General features: G+C 39.6%; 1 long non-coding RNA gene across 1 annotated transcript; it reads left to right on the top strand.

The window, feature by feature from the left end:
* The first annotated feature begins 1,012 nt into the window (after window positions 1–1,012).
* Window positions 1,013–7,306, top strand: LOC135075368 (uncharacterized). The gene is made up of 3 exons (XR_010258020.1): window positions 1,013–1,165; window positions 1,614–1,738; window positions 4,103–7,306. It is a non-coding gene; the product is annotated as an uncharacterized LOC135075368 (long non-coding RNA).
* Window positions 7,307–14,513: the final 7,207 nt, after the last annotated feature.

Here is a 14,513-nt window from a genome sequence, read left to right as displayed (position 1 = left end):
GTGCCGCTCGCTGGTGGAGCGGCGCGGCTGGCGCGAGGGCGGCACTAGTGTCGGCACTGGGCTGTAGGCTCGTGTAGTGTAGTACTGATCGCCGCCGACTTTAGCAGGGGCTTGTGTAGGCGGCGCGGCCGAGGAGTGCCGCTCGCTGGTGGAGCGGCGCGGCTGGCGCGAGGGCGGCACTAGTGTCGGCACTGGGCTGTAGGCTCGTGTAGTGTAGTACTGAACGGCGCCGACTTTAGCAGGGGCTTGTGTAGGCGGCGCGGCCGAGGAGTGCCGCTCGCTGGTGGAGCGGCGCGGCTGGCGCGAGGGCGGCACTAGTGTCGGCACTGGGCTGTAGGCTCGTGTAGTGTAGTACTGATCGCCGCCGACTTTAGCAGGGGCTTGTGTAGGCGGCGCGGCCGAGGAGTGCCGCTCGCTGGTGGAGCGGCGCGGCTGGCGCGAGGGCGGCACTGGGCTGTAGGCTCGTGTAGTGTAGTACTGAACGGCGCCGACTTTAGCAGGGGCTTGTGTAGGCGGCGCGGCCGAGGAGTGCCGCTCGCTGGTGGAGCGGCGCGGCTGGCGCGAGGGCGGCACTAGTGTCGGCACTGGGCTGTAGGCTCGTGTAGTGTAGTACTGATCGCCGCCGACTTTAGCAGGGGCTTGTGTAGGCGGCGCGGCCGAGGAGTGCCGCTCGCTGGTGGAGCGGCGCGGCTGGCGCGAGGGCGGCACTAGTGTCGGCACTGGGCTGTAGGCTCGTGTAGTGTAGTACTGATCGCCGCCGACTTTAGCAGGGGCTTGTGTAGGCGGCGCGGCCGAGGAGTGCCGCTCGCTGGTGGAGCGGCGCGGCTGGCGCGAGGGCGGCACTAGTGTCGGCACTGGGCTGTAGGCTCGTGTAGTGTAGTACTGATCGCCGCCGACTTTAGCAGGGGCTTGTGTAGGCGGCGCGGCCGAGGAGTGCCGCTCGCTGGTGGAGCGGCGCGGCTGGCGCGAGGGCGGCACTAGTGTCGGCACTGGGCTGTAGGCTCGTGTAGTGTAGTACTGATCGCCGCCGACTTTAGCAGGGGCTTGTGTAGGCGGCGCGGCCGAGGAGTGCCGCTCGCTGGTGGAGCGGCGCGGCTGGCGCGAGGGCGAGCACTTCCACAGAGTCGAGCCTACCCTGGTCTGCCACGACGGAGAAAGTGTGCAGGTGTGTATTAACACTAACACATTTACTATTATTTTGCCGACCATTTTCTAAACTTGTCAACCTTGATGTCACACTAAAATACTTTAAAATATCGTCGTAAACATAAAATATACTTGTTTTCGTTCTTCAAAATAATTTGATCCAACTAAATAAAGAAAACCACTTTTTTGTAAAGACTATCCTTATTTACCAGTGTTAGTGCTACATAAAATTAGGAACGGATGTAGTCACTGTTATTTGTTAGCGGCGAAAAGCGGTAGGAAGACTATCGCTTTTGCACTCACTAGGATGGCGCCGCTGTAGGTAGGGTCATGTAAAGCACCAGTAATGCCAACTGTTAAGTATAAAAGCGATAGCTATTATTAAGGCCCGCGTTGTAAGGATGAAAAGTTGACTAAATCGCAAGCCTTGTTTTTTGTTAAAAATATTTTACTGTGGTGGTATCCAGGGATCACACGTGATGCTGGAATGCGGCAGCTACGTGCTTCAATGGCGCTGTGAGCTACTAGACTCGGCTCATCGCGCCGCGCAGCTGGTCTACTTCCACGAGACGCTCGCCAGCCACCACTACAAGTGAGTCCTCATCTTCATTGGCCGGGCTAGTATGCGCGCCATGATAAAATCTTATCGATGATTTTAATCGACAAATGTAGGGGCTTATCGTGCAAAATCGGTAAAAGGTCCCGATAAAAGTTTATTGTAGCGCGTGTTAGATTTTTTAGTTATTAGTCATTTGTAAATTAGGAAATATTAATGTATTAAAGCAGATTCTTTAATTAATAAAGTTACCACAAAAAGAAGAATAATAATAAGCAAAATCTAGCATAAAATACTTTACGTTATATTCCTATCATATCGTATTATACCGTGGAAATATATAGGACTATAATACTGTAGTTTAATAAATAAGCAAGTTCCAAATTAAAAATCCAATTATAAATTCAAATGGTTTATTCAGTATAAAGCCCTTTTCCAGGGCACTTATACACGTCCCAAATATAGTTTACCCTACCACCACTTCGGGACAACATGGGCTGGTGCTGAGAAGAAGTGGCGGAAGAAACTCAGTCACCTTTGTCAGCCACTTTTCCAACCAGTTACAACAATTTATAACTTATATAAAAATGAGTAGTCTAGCAGTAATTAAGTCTTATTTATTATTAACATTTTGACGGTATTCTGTATAACCAGTATTTATAATCAAACACACAGAACACAAGTTCTAAGTTAGGTTACGTTAAGTCTTAGGTTTAGGTTAGGTTACGACTTAGGTTTTGTACCATAACACAACCGGCAACTATAAGCATTGCCCTTCTTTATACTGGTCATCAAACTACCGACCCGACCCCGTGGCATGTCACCATCAATTGGCCAGGTGTCAATATAATAGGCCTGGCGCAGCCACATAGCCAGGTGTTAATACAATATCACAATAATACAATACAATACAATACAATAACACAACAAGCATAATAATAGTAGGTACCAATAAACAATGTACACTTAACTTTGGTCAGCATCACCTCAAAGATCCATCGAGACTGCCTTTCAACGAGGAATTCCATATATTTATACCCATACTCCTACCTTTCCTCTACTAAACTCTGATTGGTCACTTAAGACGACCAATCAGAAAACAGGAAGTTAGATAATATTTAAACGGACCCGGAAGTTGGAATTTCTCATTTTACAATATTTGTTTTTGATCAAAGGATAGTAAGTTGGCTTATTAATTATATTTTTAATAATATTTAAGAAATATTAATAATTATTATCCAAAAGCTGGAAATCTTACAATAAATTCTATAAACAGGAAGTTCGAATATATTATAACTAATAATATTAAAACGGACCCGGAAGTTGGAACTTCTCATTTTACAATATTTATTTTTGATTGAATATTAGCCAGTTGGCTTATTAATTTATCTATTTAATTATATTTAAGAAACATTAATAACCACTATTCAGAAGCCGGAAATCTTACAATAAATTCTTATTTGCAAACGGAAGTCTTAATTTTATCTGACAGTTAATATGGCGGCTGTTTGATACTTGGTGTGTGTGATGTTATAGAAAGTTAATTAATAGTGTAGTTACTAATATTAATTATAGATCACATGAAATATTAATATCAATCAGGTATGTACATAATATAATTAATCTAACACGCGCATCCTAGATCTAAATGTCTATAGTTTCCACTGCAGAGAACGATCCTCTTACCAGAGCAAATTGAGGCCTACACTCCACGCTGACCACACAGGATGAAGAGGTCTGATGTTCGCGTATTCTCCTTTAGTCGCCTTATACGACCTTTCGGGAAGAGTGGGGGAGTACAAGTGTTCCTAATTCCCTAATTTTTCCACCACACCAACGTGTGCAGATCGCCATTGCCGGCGCGATCATAGGCCAATGACAGGTCGCGCGGAATGTCATGGGTCGCGCGACCTGTCATTGGCCTACGATCGCGCCTGCGATGGCGATCTGCACGCGTTGGTGTGGTTGAAGCTTAAGGAAAAAGTAACCGAAATGGTGTTCACACTACTACGTCTCGGCCAATTTCCCACATAGTGTACTTGCGTCATAAGATATCTTTATACCCTTGAGGAGATTGGGAGTATCTAGTGATAAATTCCATATAAGCCTAGGCGCAGACCATCGATTTTTCGTCGGCCGATAGTTTAGTCGGGCAGTTGATCAGTATGGGCATGTATGGGAGTGCGCACATTACACCGATTTGATTTGGCCGATTCTTCATACAATTTAAAATCGGGCACAACTATCGGCCAGCTAAAAATCGGTTTTCTGCGCCTAGTCTTAGATGTATAATTGATCTCCTTGGCGTACTCGTGAAAAATGTGGTGCAAGGTTTTGTGATTTGGGACGAATAAATCAAACGCCATTATCTTCCATCACTTTAATCAACTCTTCCCCCAGGGGCTCGATGTCCAGCCTGCAGTCCGGCACGAGCGGGTTCTCGTGCCTCAGCGGCAAGTCGGGCGCCAGCTCGTGCCCGTCGCGGTGATGCCCTCCCCGCAGCCCGCTCAGCCCCCCCCTCGAGCGAAGCTAGGCCCGGGGGGGCGCGCCCGCCAACTACTACTGCCAGAGGTCTAGTAAAGTGGTCAGTAATGGCGCCCTAAAAGATTTGACAGATGTACTGTGAAGTGTTATGATGATTCTTTAGTCTGTGACGAAGGGGCGGGGCTTAGCTCAGTAACGCCCCAACACTGTAAATAGATGAACTAGGTTTGCGCGCCCGCCAACTACTACTGCCGGCGGTCCAGCAGAGTGGTCAGTAATGGCGCCCTAAAAGATTTAACAGATTTACTGTGAAGTGTTATGATAATTCTTTAGTCTGTGACGAAGGGGGCGGGGCTTAGCTCAGCCGCTTAACACTGTAAATAATTGGACTAGGTTGGCGCGCCCGCCAACTTCTACTGCCGGCGGTCCAGCAGAGTGGTCAGTAATGTGGGCGCCCTAAAAGATTTAACAGATGTACTGTGAAGTATTATGATGATTCTTTAGTCTGTGACGAAGGGGGCGGGGCTTAGCTCAGCCGTTTAACACTAAATAATTGAACTAAGTTTGCGCGCCCGCTAACTACTACTGCCGGAGATCCAGCAGAGTGGTCAGTAATGGCGCCTTAAAAGATTTGACAGATGTACTGTGAAGTGTTATGATGATTCTTTAGTCTGTGACGAAGGGGGCGGGACTTAGCTCAGCCGCTTAACACTGTAAATAATTAAACTAGCTTTGCGCGCCCGCTAACTACTACTGCCGGAGATCTAGCAGAGTGGTCAGTAATGTGGGTGCCCTAAAACATTCACCAGCAGATGTACTGTGTCTGTGTGAAGGGGGCGGGGCTTAGCACAGTCGTTTAACGCCCCAACACTGTAAAAACGCCCTAAAAAATTCATCAGATGTACGTTATGTTCTGTGTCTTACTTTACTCAGCCGCTTAACACTGTAAATAATTGGACTAGGTTGGCGCGCCCGCCAACTTCTACTGCCGGCGGTCCAGCAGAGTGGTCAGTAATGGCGCCCTAAAAGATTTAACAGATGTACTGTGAAGTGTTATGATGATTCTTTAGTCTGTGACGAAGGGGGCGGGGCTTAGCTCGGTCGCTTAGCGCCCCAACACTGTAAATAGTTGAACTAGGTTTGCGCGCCTGCGAACTACTACTGCCGGAGATCCAGCAGAGTGGTCAGTAATGGCGCCTTAAAAGATTTAACAGATGTACTGTGAAGTGTTATGATGATTCTTTAGTCTGTGACAAAGGGGGCGGGGCTTAGCTCGGTCGCTTAACGCCCCAACACTGTAAATAAATGAACTAGGTTTGCGCGCCCGCTAACTACTCCTGCCGGAGATCCAGCAGAGTGGTCAGTAATGTGGGCGCCCTAAAAGATTTAACAGATGTACTGTGAAGTGTTATGATAATTCTTTAGTCTGTGACGAAGGGGGCGGGGCTTAGCTCAGCCGTTTAACATTAAATAATTGAACTAGGTTTGCGCGCCCGCCAACTACTACTGCCGGAGGTCCAGCAGAGTGGTCAGTAATGTGGGCGCCCTAAAAGATTCACCAGCAAATGTACTGTGAAGTGTTATAATCTTTAATCTGTGACGAAGGGGGCCGGGCTTAGCTCAGTCGTTTAACGCCCCAACACTGTAAATAATTGACACTAGTTTTGGGTGATGGGACTTGTTAGGTTTAAGCGAGCCTTTCCTCTATCGTGTAGGCCGTTAACCTTAATGTCAAACTATTAATTGCATTTGATATGCATTATAAACAGCATAGACAATTAGGTTGAATTTGGCCAGTGACATCCTAAAAAAGCTGTAGCACCACGAAGTAGTTTGTTAGTGCAACAGCACTTGAGGTGCTCTTACTAATAACACACGTATTTATATGCTCATAAGAGTTATTTTCTTATGGACATAAATACGTGTGAGTGAAATAAAGTATCGCCTTGTCTCTGTCTTAACTGAGCTGGATAATCGGGCGATCTGTAACATAAAAATCTGAATTAGAATAAAGATAGTGACAATACAGGCAGGTCTGTGGCAACAACGTGTAAATAACAAATATGACTGCCTTGACGGTTTTAAAGTTAAACTTAAATGTATCTTATCATGATAAGAACGACATAAAATTATATGCTGCGGATATTTTCATAAAGTATGAAATTTTATCGATGCAGAGAAAGAGAAAAGGTAGTGAAATACATTAAATCAATTAATCTGAAGGTAGACGCCTCTTTTCTTTTTTGGTTAATTAAAAAGTCATCAGTGTCTTGTCTTTTGACATTTATTAACTAAGAAAAGAGGTGTATCTTGTGAGAGAATCTTTGTATGAAAGCCAATGTAATAGAATATTAACTGTTACATTTAGGTAATGATTAATAGTGACGACTATTTCTTCAATTATAATAAGATTATAGTAGGTAAATTCATCAATGCAAATTCACCATTAGTAGTTAGGTTGGTGACTATCATTTGTGAATAATGATTTTATGAATACTAAGCTGGGCTTGGACGGTATCATAAAATATGTGATAGAATATAAATTAATAGACGAATTGACGGTTTTGACTTTTAGGAAGATGGTTAAGTAATTTTCTGCTATTTTCAATAATAGGTTATTCATAATAGTAAAAGATGTTCATTGTGAACACGACCTGTGTTTAACATTACATATTTTATTATGTACCTAGTACCTACTCTGTAAAAAATCGGTACGAAATTGGTACTGTACCGAGCTAATCTTTCTTAACATTCTAAAGGTAGTGACTCCAGGGAGTTAGAAAAAATACCTTGTTAAAGTTTTCAACGCATCTTTATAGTGCTTACTATACTTATTCGCTCACTATACTTGCATAGTTCATTAACATTTACCCCGTCTAGTTAATAACCAAGTCGGCGATTGTCTTAAGTTTTTGACTTTTTTGATCAGTTGTTGATTCGTTAATCATACGTAAATTAATAATTAAGATAGTAAAAATACACTTTTGTGATATAAAAAATAAATAAAAATAACTTGTGATGGTATTGTAAACGACACTTGTGTGGGTTGGGTTAAATAAAAAAGGTTAAAATAAATTGCAAGCTTGGAACGTTGCACAGTGTTTTATTTTGCCTCAGAAGCGGACATCAGGGATGTCCACGGGATAGGCAAGTAATATTTTCAGGTATTATAGATAATTATATCATCGTTCGTTCGTTCGTTTCAGCCAAATGACGTCCACTGCTGGACAAAGGCCTCCCCCAAGGTTTTCCACAATGAACGGTCCTGCGCTGCCCGCATCCAGGCTCTTCCCGCGACCCTTACCAGATCGTCGGTCCACCTAGTAGGAGGCCTGCCCACGCTACGTTTTCCAGCCCGAAGGTTTCCTCTGAAGGTTGGAGACTCTACACTCGAAGTTGTCGACAATTATGTATACCTGGGACAAACAGTCCAGTTAGGTAGGTCCAACTTCGAGAAAGAGGTCAATCGTCGAATCCAACTCGGATGGGCAGCGTTCGGGAAGCTTCGCCATATACTCATGTCCGAAATACCGCAGTGTCTCAAGACGAAAGTCTTCGAGCAGTGTGTGTTGCCAGTGTTGACATATGGATCCGAAACGTGGTCGCTTACTATGGGCCTCATAAGAAGGCTCAAGGTCACCCAAAGGGCGATGGAGCGGGCTATGCTCGGAGTTTCCCTGCGTGATCGAATCAGAAATGAGGAGATCCGTAGGAGAACCAAAGTAACCGACATAGCTCGCAGAATTGCTAAAATCAAGTGGCAGTGGGCGGGGCACATAGCTCGTAGAGACGATGGCCGTTGGGGCAGGAAAATTATATCATGTATCAATATAAAGTAAGAATAGATGCCAATTTTCTAGGACAACGGAGAAAAAAATGTTTTCTGAAAATCATAAATTATTAAATAATTCCTAAATTACTGCAGCAATAACCATTTATTTTTGCATAAAGGTAGACGTTATAGTGATAGGTAAATTTATTTACAAAATTCTGACTAAGTGTAATTTTTTTAGATAATATGCTTCTAAAACTGTTTTTTTTTTATAAAATCACAAAATCGAATATTTCTTCGAAACTAAGCAAATACAACTACTAGTTCCTTCATCAATTTTATACATAATAGTAATATCTAACGATTGAATTAATAAAACAGGGATGTCCGCTTCTAAGGCAAAATAAAAGACTGTGCGTTGTAAAATTAAAATTTTAGCTGAATATAAAAGTTTAATATTTTACTCTACATTTTCAAATCTTTCCTCGGATTAAACAATGCTAGTATATCACGAGTGACACACAGTAAAAGTGTTGAACAGTTAAATAATCTAATTTGAAAATTTTGTTTAGTTTTAGGGTTTTCGACCTAGCACTTTGTTTATAATTTAGCGAGATTTTAAATGTAAAAAGGTATCTGGTTTTTGGTGCAATATTATATGTAATAACAAATTGAGCGTCACGTATCTTGACAATTATTTACAATTCTTAGTAGGTGTAAACTGTTCTGCATTTAGCACCTTCGCCAGTGAGCTGCATACTTAGCCGCCACAAAAGGAATTCAAATTATATCACTATCGTAGTAATAAACTATAGTTAGACGCAGCTTGAGGCAAGCTTATGCGATATCAAACCTATGTAGAGGTGATAAAGTCTATTTTTCATTACGTATCATATCGTAGGTACGATAAATAAATAGGTAGTTGGGTTTTAGTGTCACTTGCGGGCTGCTGTTTCTTTTAGAACTCCTTTGTTCGTGCTTATAATTGGATATTAAATGTCCATGAGTATGTACTGAATGAATACGATAATGTTTACTTATTGGCTCTAATAAAAAGTTTTTAATATGTAAATATTTAGAGGGTGAATTTACTAAAAAAGTTTTAAAATTGATATTATGTGAAATAGTTTTAACTAAAATTAGTTCATGTTGTCCCAAACCTGAGTCCGCAAGTGAACTAGGGCTGCCAACGCATTGCTCAGGGTCATGTAACGTAAGTCTTACAAAGTGTGTACAAAGATTCGATTAAAGATTGTTCTTGGTAGAAGTTGGTTTGGCTCAACCCTATTCTTAAATTCCTTAAATGTTGCTAATTATAATTTCATACTTTCTTTGACAGTTTTAACTTACCTAAACTTATTTAACTGTACTATTAAACTGAAATATATTTTTTTTTGTATTGTATTGAGAGGCAAGTAAAAGAGTCGCTAGACCAACATCTACCAAGCATGTGTGTGTGTGTTTCATCTTTATAAATCATAAAAGTACATTTCAGTATGAAAAGATGAATGCAAAAATTATGACTTATAATGAATAATTTATAAGATGAAATACACACATGATTTTACGTAACTCGCGTAACTGAGGTATCTCAATATTTGAGTGTGTAGTGATACATGGAAAATGGCATAACAACGTGAAGTGTCGCGCATATTTTTCCATACTTTAGCGTAATTGTACATTTGTAAATATCATCTTTGGGTCTGCGGTATTTAATATTTTAGTGTAATAACATTTGACCATGTGACCTGAGTGGGCGTGGCGCCAAGGGGCGTGGTCAGATGAAACCTATCGGAATAATCAAATGACACGAAAAGTCGGCCATGATTGTAAAGTTGGCGGGCTTTATTAACAAATGCAAGTAAATATAAACGACACGACATAGTACAGTCAGGGATCTCGACTCCATGCGTGTGACTACACTTTAGAGACCTTAAAATAACGACCCTAATTTGACTGTTGCGGTCTCTCTCATTCCTTCTAATATGCTCGTACTATAAGAGACTGTGGAAAATAATATTAGACACAAAATTCGCGTTATCTACGTATAAAAACCTTTTGTCATAAATGACATGTCAAAAAAGTAAAAAGAAACAACCCAGCACTTGTCTCCCTCACACTATCTCAGCAAGCGAACCGAGCGTTATCTCAGGTCGTTACAAAGAAAAATACGTTACAGCAATTACAAGGAACGTGCAATCTTAATCGATTGTATCAAGGTTCAGTTTTATAGAAACTCTTATAATGGGATCGGTGAATCAATTATTTTCCAATTAACGAGCGATAGCGAATAATAGTTGGGTCTAATGAAACAAGTAATGAAGAATGTTGTGTAATGTACCTCGGTTTTATAATACCTGCATGTCGTTATACGGTAATGTTATACCTCAGAGTTGGTTATGAAGAAATCTATACAAAATGGTAACAAATCATAAATGGGAGACAATACTACGTAGAGTGCGAAACTTGCAAATTTAACATTTTTCATAAAAGAGGAACTAAAACTATTGAAAAACTTATTTGATCAATGTTATTCACCCCTTGAAATTTCTTGTGTGTAAACCTCTTGCTTGCACGGTACAGTGTGTGGCGGAGACATCACCATACGATTACGAGATTTATAGATACACTCAGAAAACGATTTAAGAACTTACCTTCGTCGTCAAACATTACACGTTGACCTTAAGATCGCCTTATTCCACACGAATAAGAACGTCTTTTGCGGTGCAACTGACACGCTTGATGTGAAATTAAGTATTTTGACCGTCATTTAATTAGATTGAAATCTATGGTAAATGCTTACAATGAAAGAAATCAACAAAGAAGACGTCCTAAGACGGTTAAACTATTCCTAAAAAGTATTGGTTTACCCTTTAGGTTTTAGCAAACGAGGGTAACCTTACAAAATGAAACGCAAGTGAAACTTATTGATAACCTGTCTTTCTCCGAATTTCAACGAAACACCCTAGAGTGAGATAGACTCTGTCAAGTAGTTTCAAGTGCAAACAACTCAACGAAAACATGGTGGCCAAGTTAGTAAATATTTGATTGTAGTTTTAGTTAGTAAATTAGTCGAATGTAGTCTATGGATACCTACTTAAAGTAAGTAGATGTAGTATTAGTTGTAAGCGCAAATTTTGTGGAATTGCTTGGACAATCGGCCTCAAAAAAATGTTCAAATTTTAGAAATTTCTATTATGAAAGTAAATAGATTTTTCATACACTTACTAACGTCTCATTTTACTGTTTTATCTAGCATCTATGTCGAGAAAGGCAAAATGAAAAAAAAAAAAAAACTTAATAAAGTATACATATTTTTGAGGCCGACTGTATCTTCAAATACGTAATCGTATCGTAGCTAGCAACAAATTGCGTAGCGTAATGTACATCGGAATTGTTATTTAATAGTTTAGCGACGATACATATTTGCAGAATTGCAACAAAACATTTCCTGAATAATGAACTCTATTTCAAGTGCATCACGACTGATTATACGATGAAATAGAGTTGATATTAATTAGCACATTACATTTTGCAATTCTGCAAAAGTACACTTGATGAGCGCTTGAAAATATTCAGGTACCTGGTGGAATTGAATTAACACAAGCTAAAAAATATTGAAACAATGTTATAATAAAATAAAGGGGTGATCAAAACATAAAAAAATATAAATGTTTAAGGTTGATTATCAAAATAGACATAGATGGCACCACTTTTTGTCATGGCCCGTATTAAAAACGTTACTCTATTGTGAATCTACACTCAAGAATAGCAACTTTGATTTCAGTTTTGAGTGTGGTTTAGGAATATGAGTCTTAATGTAAAAACATGATAATCTGTGGTGAAATTTTATCGTCAAAAAAAAGCAAAATACCCTTCGTTATGTCACACACCCCGTTGTTTTAAAAAATGTGATTCTGGCTTTAATTTTTGGTACCACAAATTATTTACGCTCGGATATGAAATGTTACAACAATATTTTATTTATTTTATGTAACCAAAAGATCTGATTGTAGCAAGCATTGTAATAATTAAGATCATATTTTGTATAGGTATTGTTTTACTTTTAATAATATTATTCATCACATTTAATATTGCGGTATGATACTCATTTTATTGGTACTGTGTATTTTATGTAAGATAATATTATTGCTTTAATTTTTACTACACTATCTTTGAGAAATGTATTTCTGGGATTATGCATTTGAATTCAAAGTTTTTCGTATCTTTTGACTGTATTTCTTATTTACTATATTCTTAGATATAATTTCGCTCAATATTGTATATTAATATCCGAGTATTTAGCGCGTGTTGTGAAGTATGAGCAATTTATTATATTATCTTTAGCGTAAGTCACAAATAAATTAATATTTTAGATACATAGCCGTAAGCGCGGAGTCGGACCTATCAAATGTTATTTATTCAGAGATCCTCTTCAACAATAAACATAATAATTAGTAGAATTTATTGACTATTGAAATAAAAATCTATGAATATTTATTTTGGTTTCCTTTATGCATCCTCTTACTTCAGTTCACTGCTACGACATGAAATTGTAATATTCAAGTATTTACATAATACATATTACCAAGGGGACAGTCTGCAACCAAGGTATGTGTTAATCTTTATAGCGAGCCTGTCCCTCATTGATTCCCCATACAAAATGTTATCCCCAAATAAAATTTGAACTCCGTTTTCCAAGGTAGTGGTGGTGGGTGACTTAGGTGTGAAAGGTTGGTATTATACTGTTGGGTGATTATTTAATCTGATTATTAAATTATGGTTTATTTACAGTGATATTATGTAGTATGTAGACCTGTAGTATAAAATACCTAACAGTCAGTAAAAAACAACATCTGGGGTACTTTTATTATGTTCATATGGCATCGCCTGTGGGTAACCCCTATAAATTACTAAAGCTCATTTTCTGAATTAAGATTTTGGCTTGAACGTGCTCATCTTATAGTATTAACTTTTCATATTAAATTCATCAAGAATGCATGGTAAATTCAGTGAACTGCTTCTGAATCGAATGTACCTACTACTACTATTTCTATTTATTTATATTAACCGGCAGACAGTGGTGACTGAGTTTGTTGCGGCGCTTCTTCTCAGCACTTGCCAAATGTTGGTCTCGAAGCGCTGGTAGGGTAAAAAGATTATGAGACATGTAGAGGCTCCTTAAGAGCAAAATGACGATTTGTAAGAACTATTTATTAGTCCAAGCAAATAAAGAAATTTACTATATTTAAATATAGTAAATTTCTTTATTTGCTTGGACTAATAAATATATATAATTGACTTTGACTTTGACTTTGACTTGGTTATAATATGAGCATGCTCAAGCCGTAAGTCAGTTCAGAAACTGGGTAAAAATATTTTTCACATAAAAAAAGCTATTTCCTCGGCCTTAATATTCAGGAGCTTACATTATAACTAGCAGAAAAGCATTTTATTCGCATTTCCATTTTCCTAGTTAGCCAGCGCGCGGCCGAGTTTCGCAACGTAGATTGCGCGCGCGCCGATCGATACAGCACCATAACAAATCTCGTAAAACGCGCCTCGATAAGGACTAGTAATGGTTTCAAATTGCACCCGTTGTTGGAAAACTTGTTTTTTTTTGCTGGTTTCCAGATATTCAAAATAGAAATGTACCTACTCCTTAATTTTGGGAATTGTATTTTGACAACTAGAGATAGACCACGCCCTTTTGGGAATCGTACTCGTACTAGTATTTGGACAATAGCTAGACAGGCCACGCCCCTTTTCTTTAAAAGGTAAATACTTATAATTTGCAAGACCCTTAAACATCCCTATTCGTTCGAATTTTGGTATCAGAATTGACTTTTCTAACAGCTTTAAGTCCGCGCTCAGTAAAAACTGGAAAATTTTCTAATTATTTGTTAGATACAATGGACGAACCTATCTTGGATTGCAAAGCAAAGGATACTGGTACTGAGACAGTTCAAGCTCTGTATAAATAAGTAGATTTTATCATACTCAATTGCCGGTTCCTATTAGCGCGGTCTTATCTTTCGCATTTGCTTTCAGTTGACATTCAATCTACATCCATTTTTGAGGAACACAATCTACTGAGACGACCGTCTTTTTAGCCAGTTGTGGACCAATAAAAAAACCCATTGCAAGTGGCAAACTTTTTTTTTATTTTCAATTTAAAATCCTATGCAATTATCTGATAAATGATTACGAACAACATTAACCCAGCTGAATTTATTAATTCTGCGTTCGGACTTACATTTTATGGCGCGATAAGGCGCGGACAATTTTACGCCGTGGAAACGCGTTTTTTATTGCAACGAGTTGTATTTCGGTTTTATAATAGTTATGGGTTTTTGTTATGCAACCCTCCGAGGATTTATGGGTGTTGATAAGCCCTGCGGTTAGGTAGAGGGCGGTGCAGTTTCTATGTCTGTCCATTTAAGGCTGCTGAGGGGAGATTCTTATGTTGATCTCATTTACAGATAGAGAAGAATGACAGATTAATGCTTAGATAGGTATTTGTCGTGAATGAAGAGCAATTTTACAGATCACGAG

The sequence above is a fragment of the Ostrinia nubilalis genome, chromosome 10, assembly GCF_963855985.1.
Source record: "Ostrinia nubilalis chromosome 10, ilOstNubi1.1, whole genome shotgun sequence".
NCBI lineage: Eukaryota > Metazoa > Arthropoda > Insecta > Lepidoptera > Crambidae > Ostrinia > Ostrinia nubilalis.
This window is presented reverse-complemented; position numbering and strand designations above follow the sequence as displayed.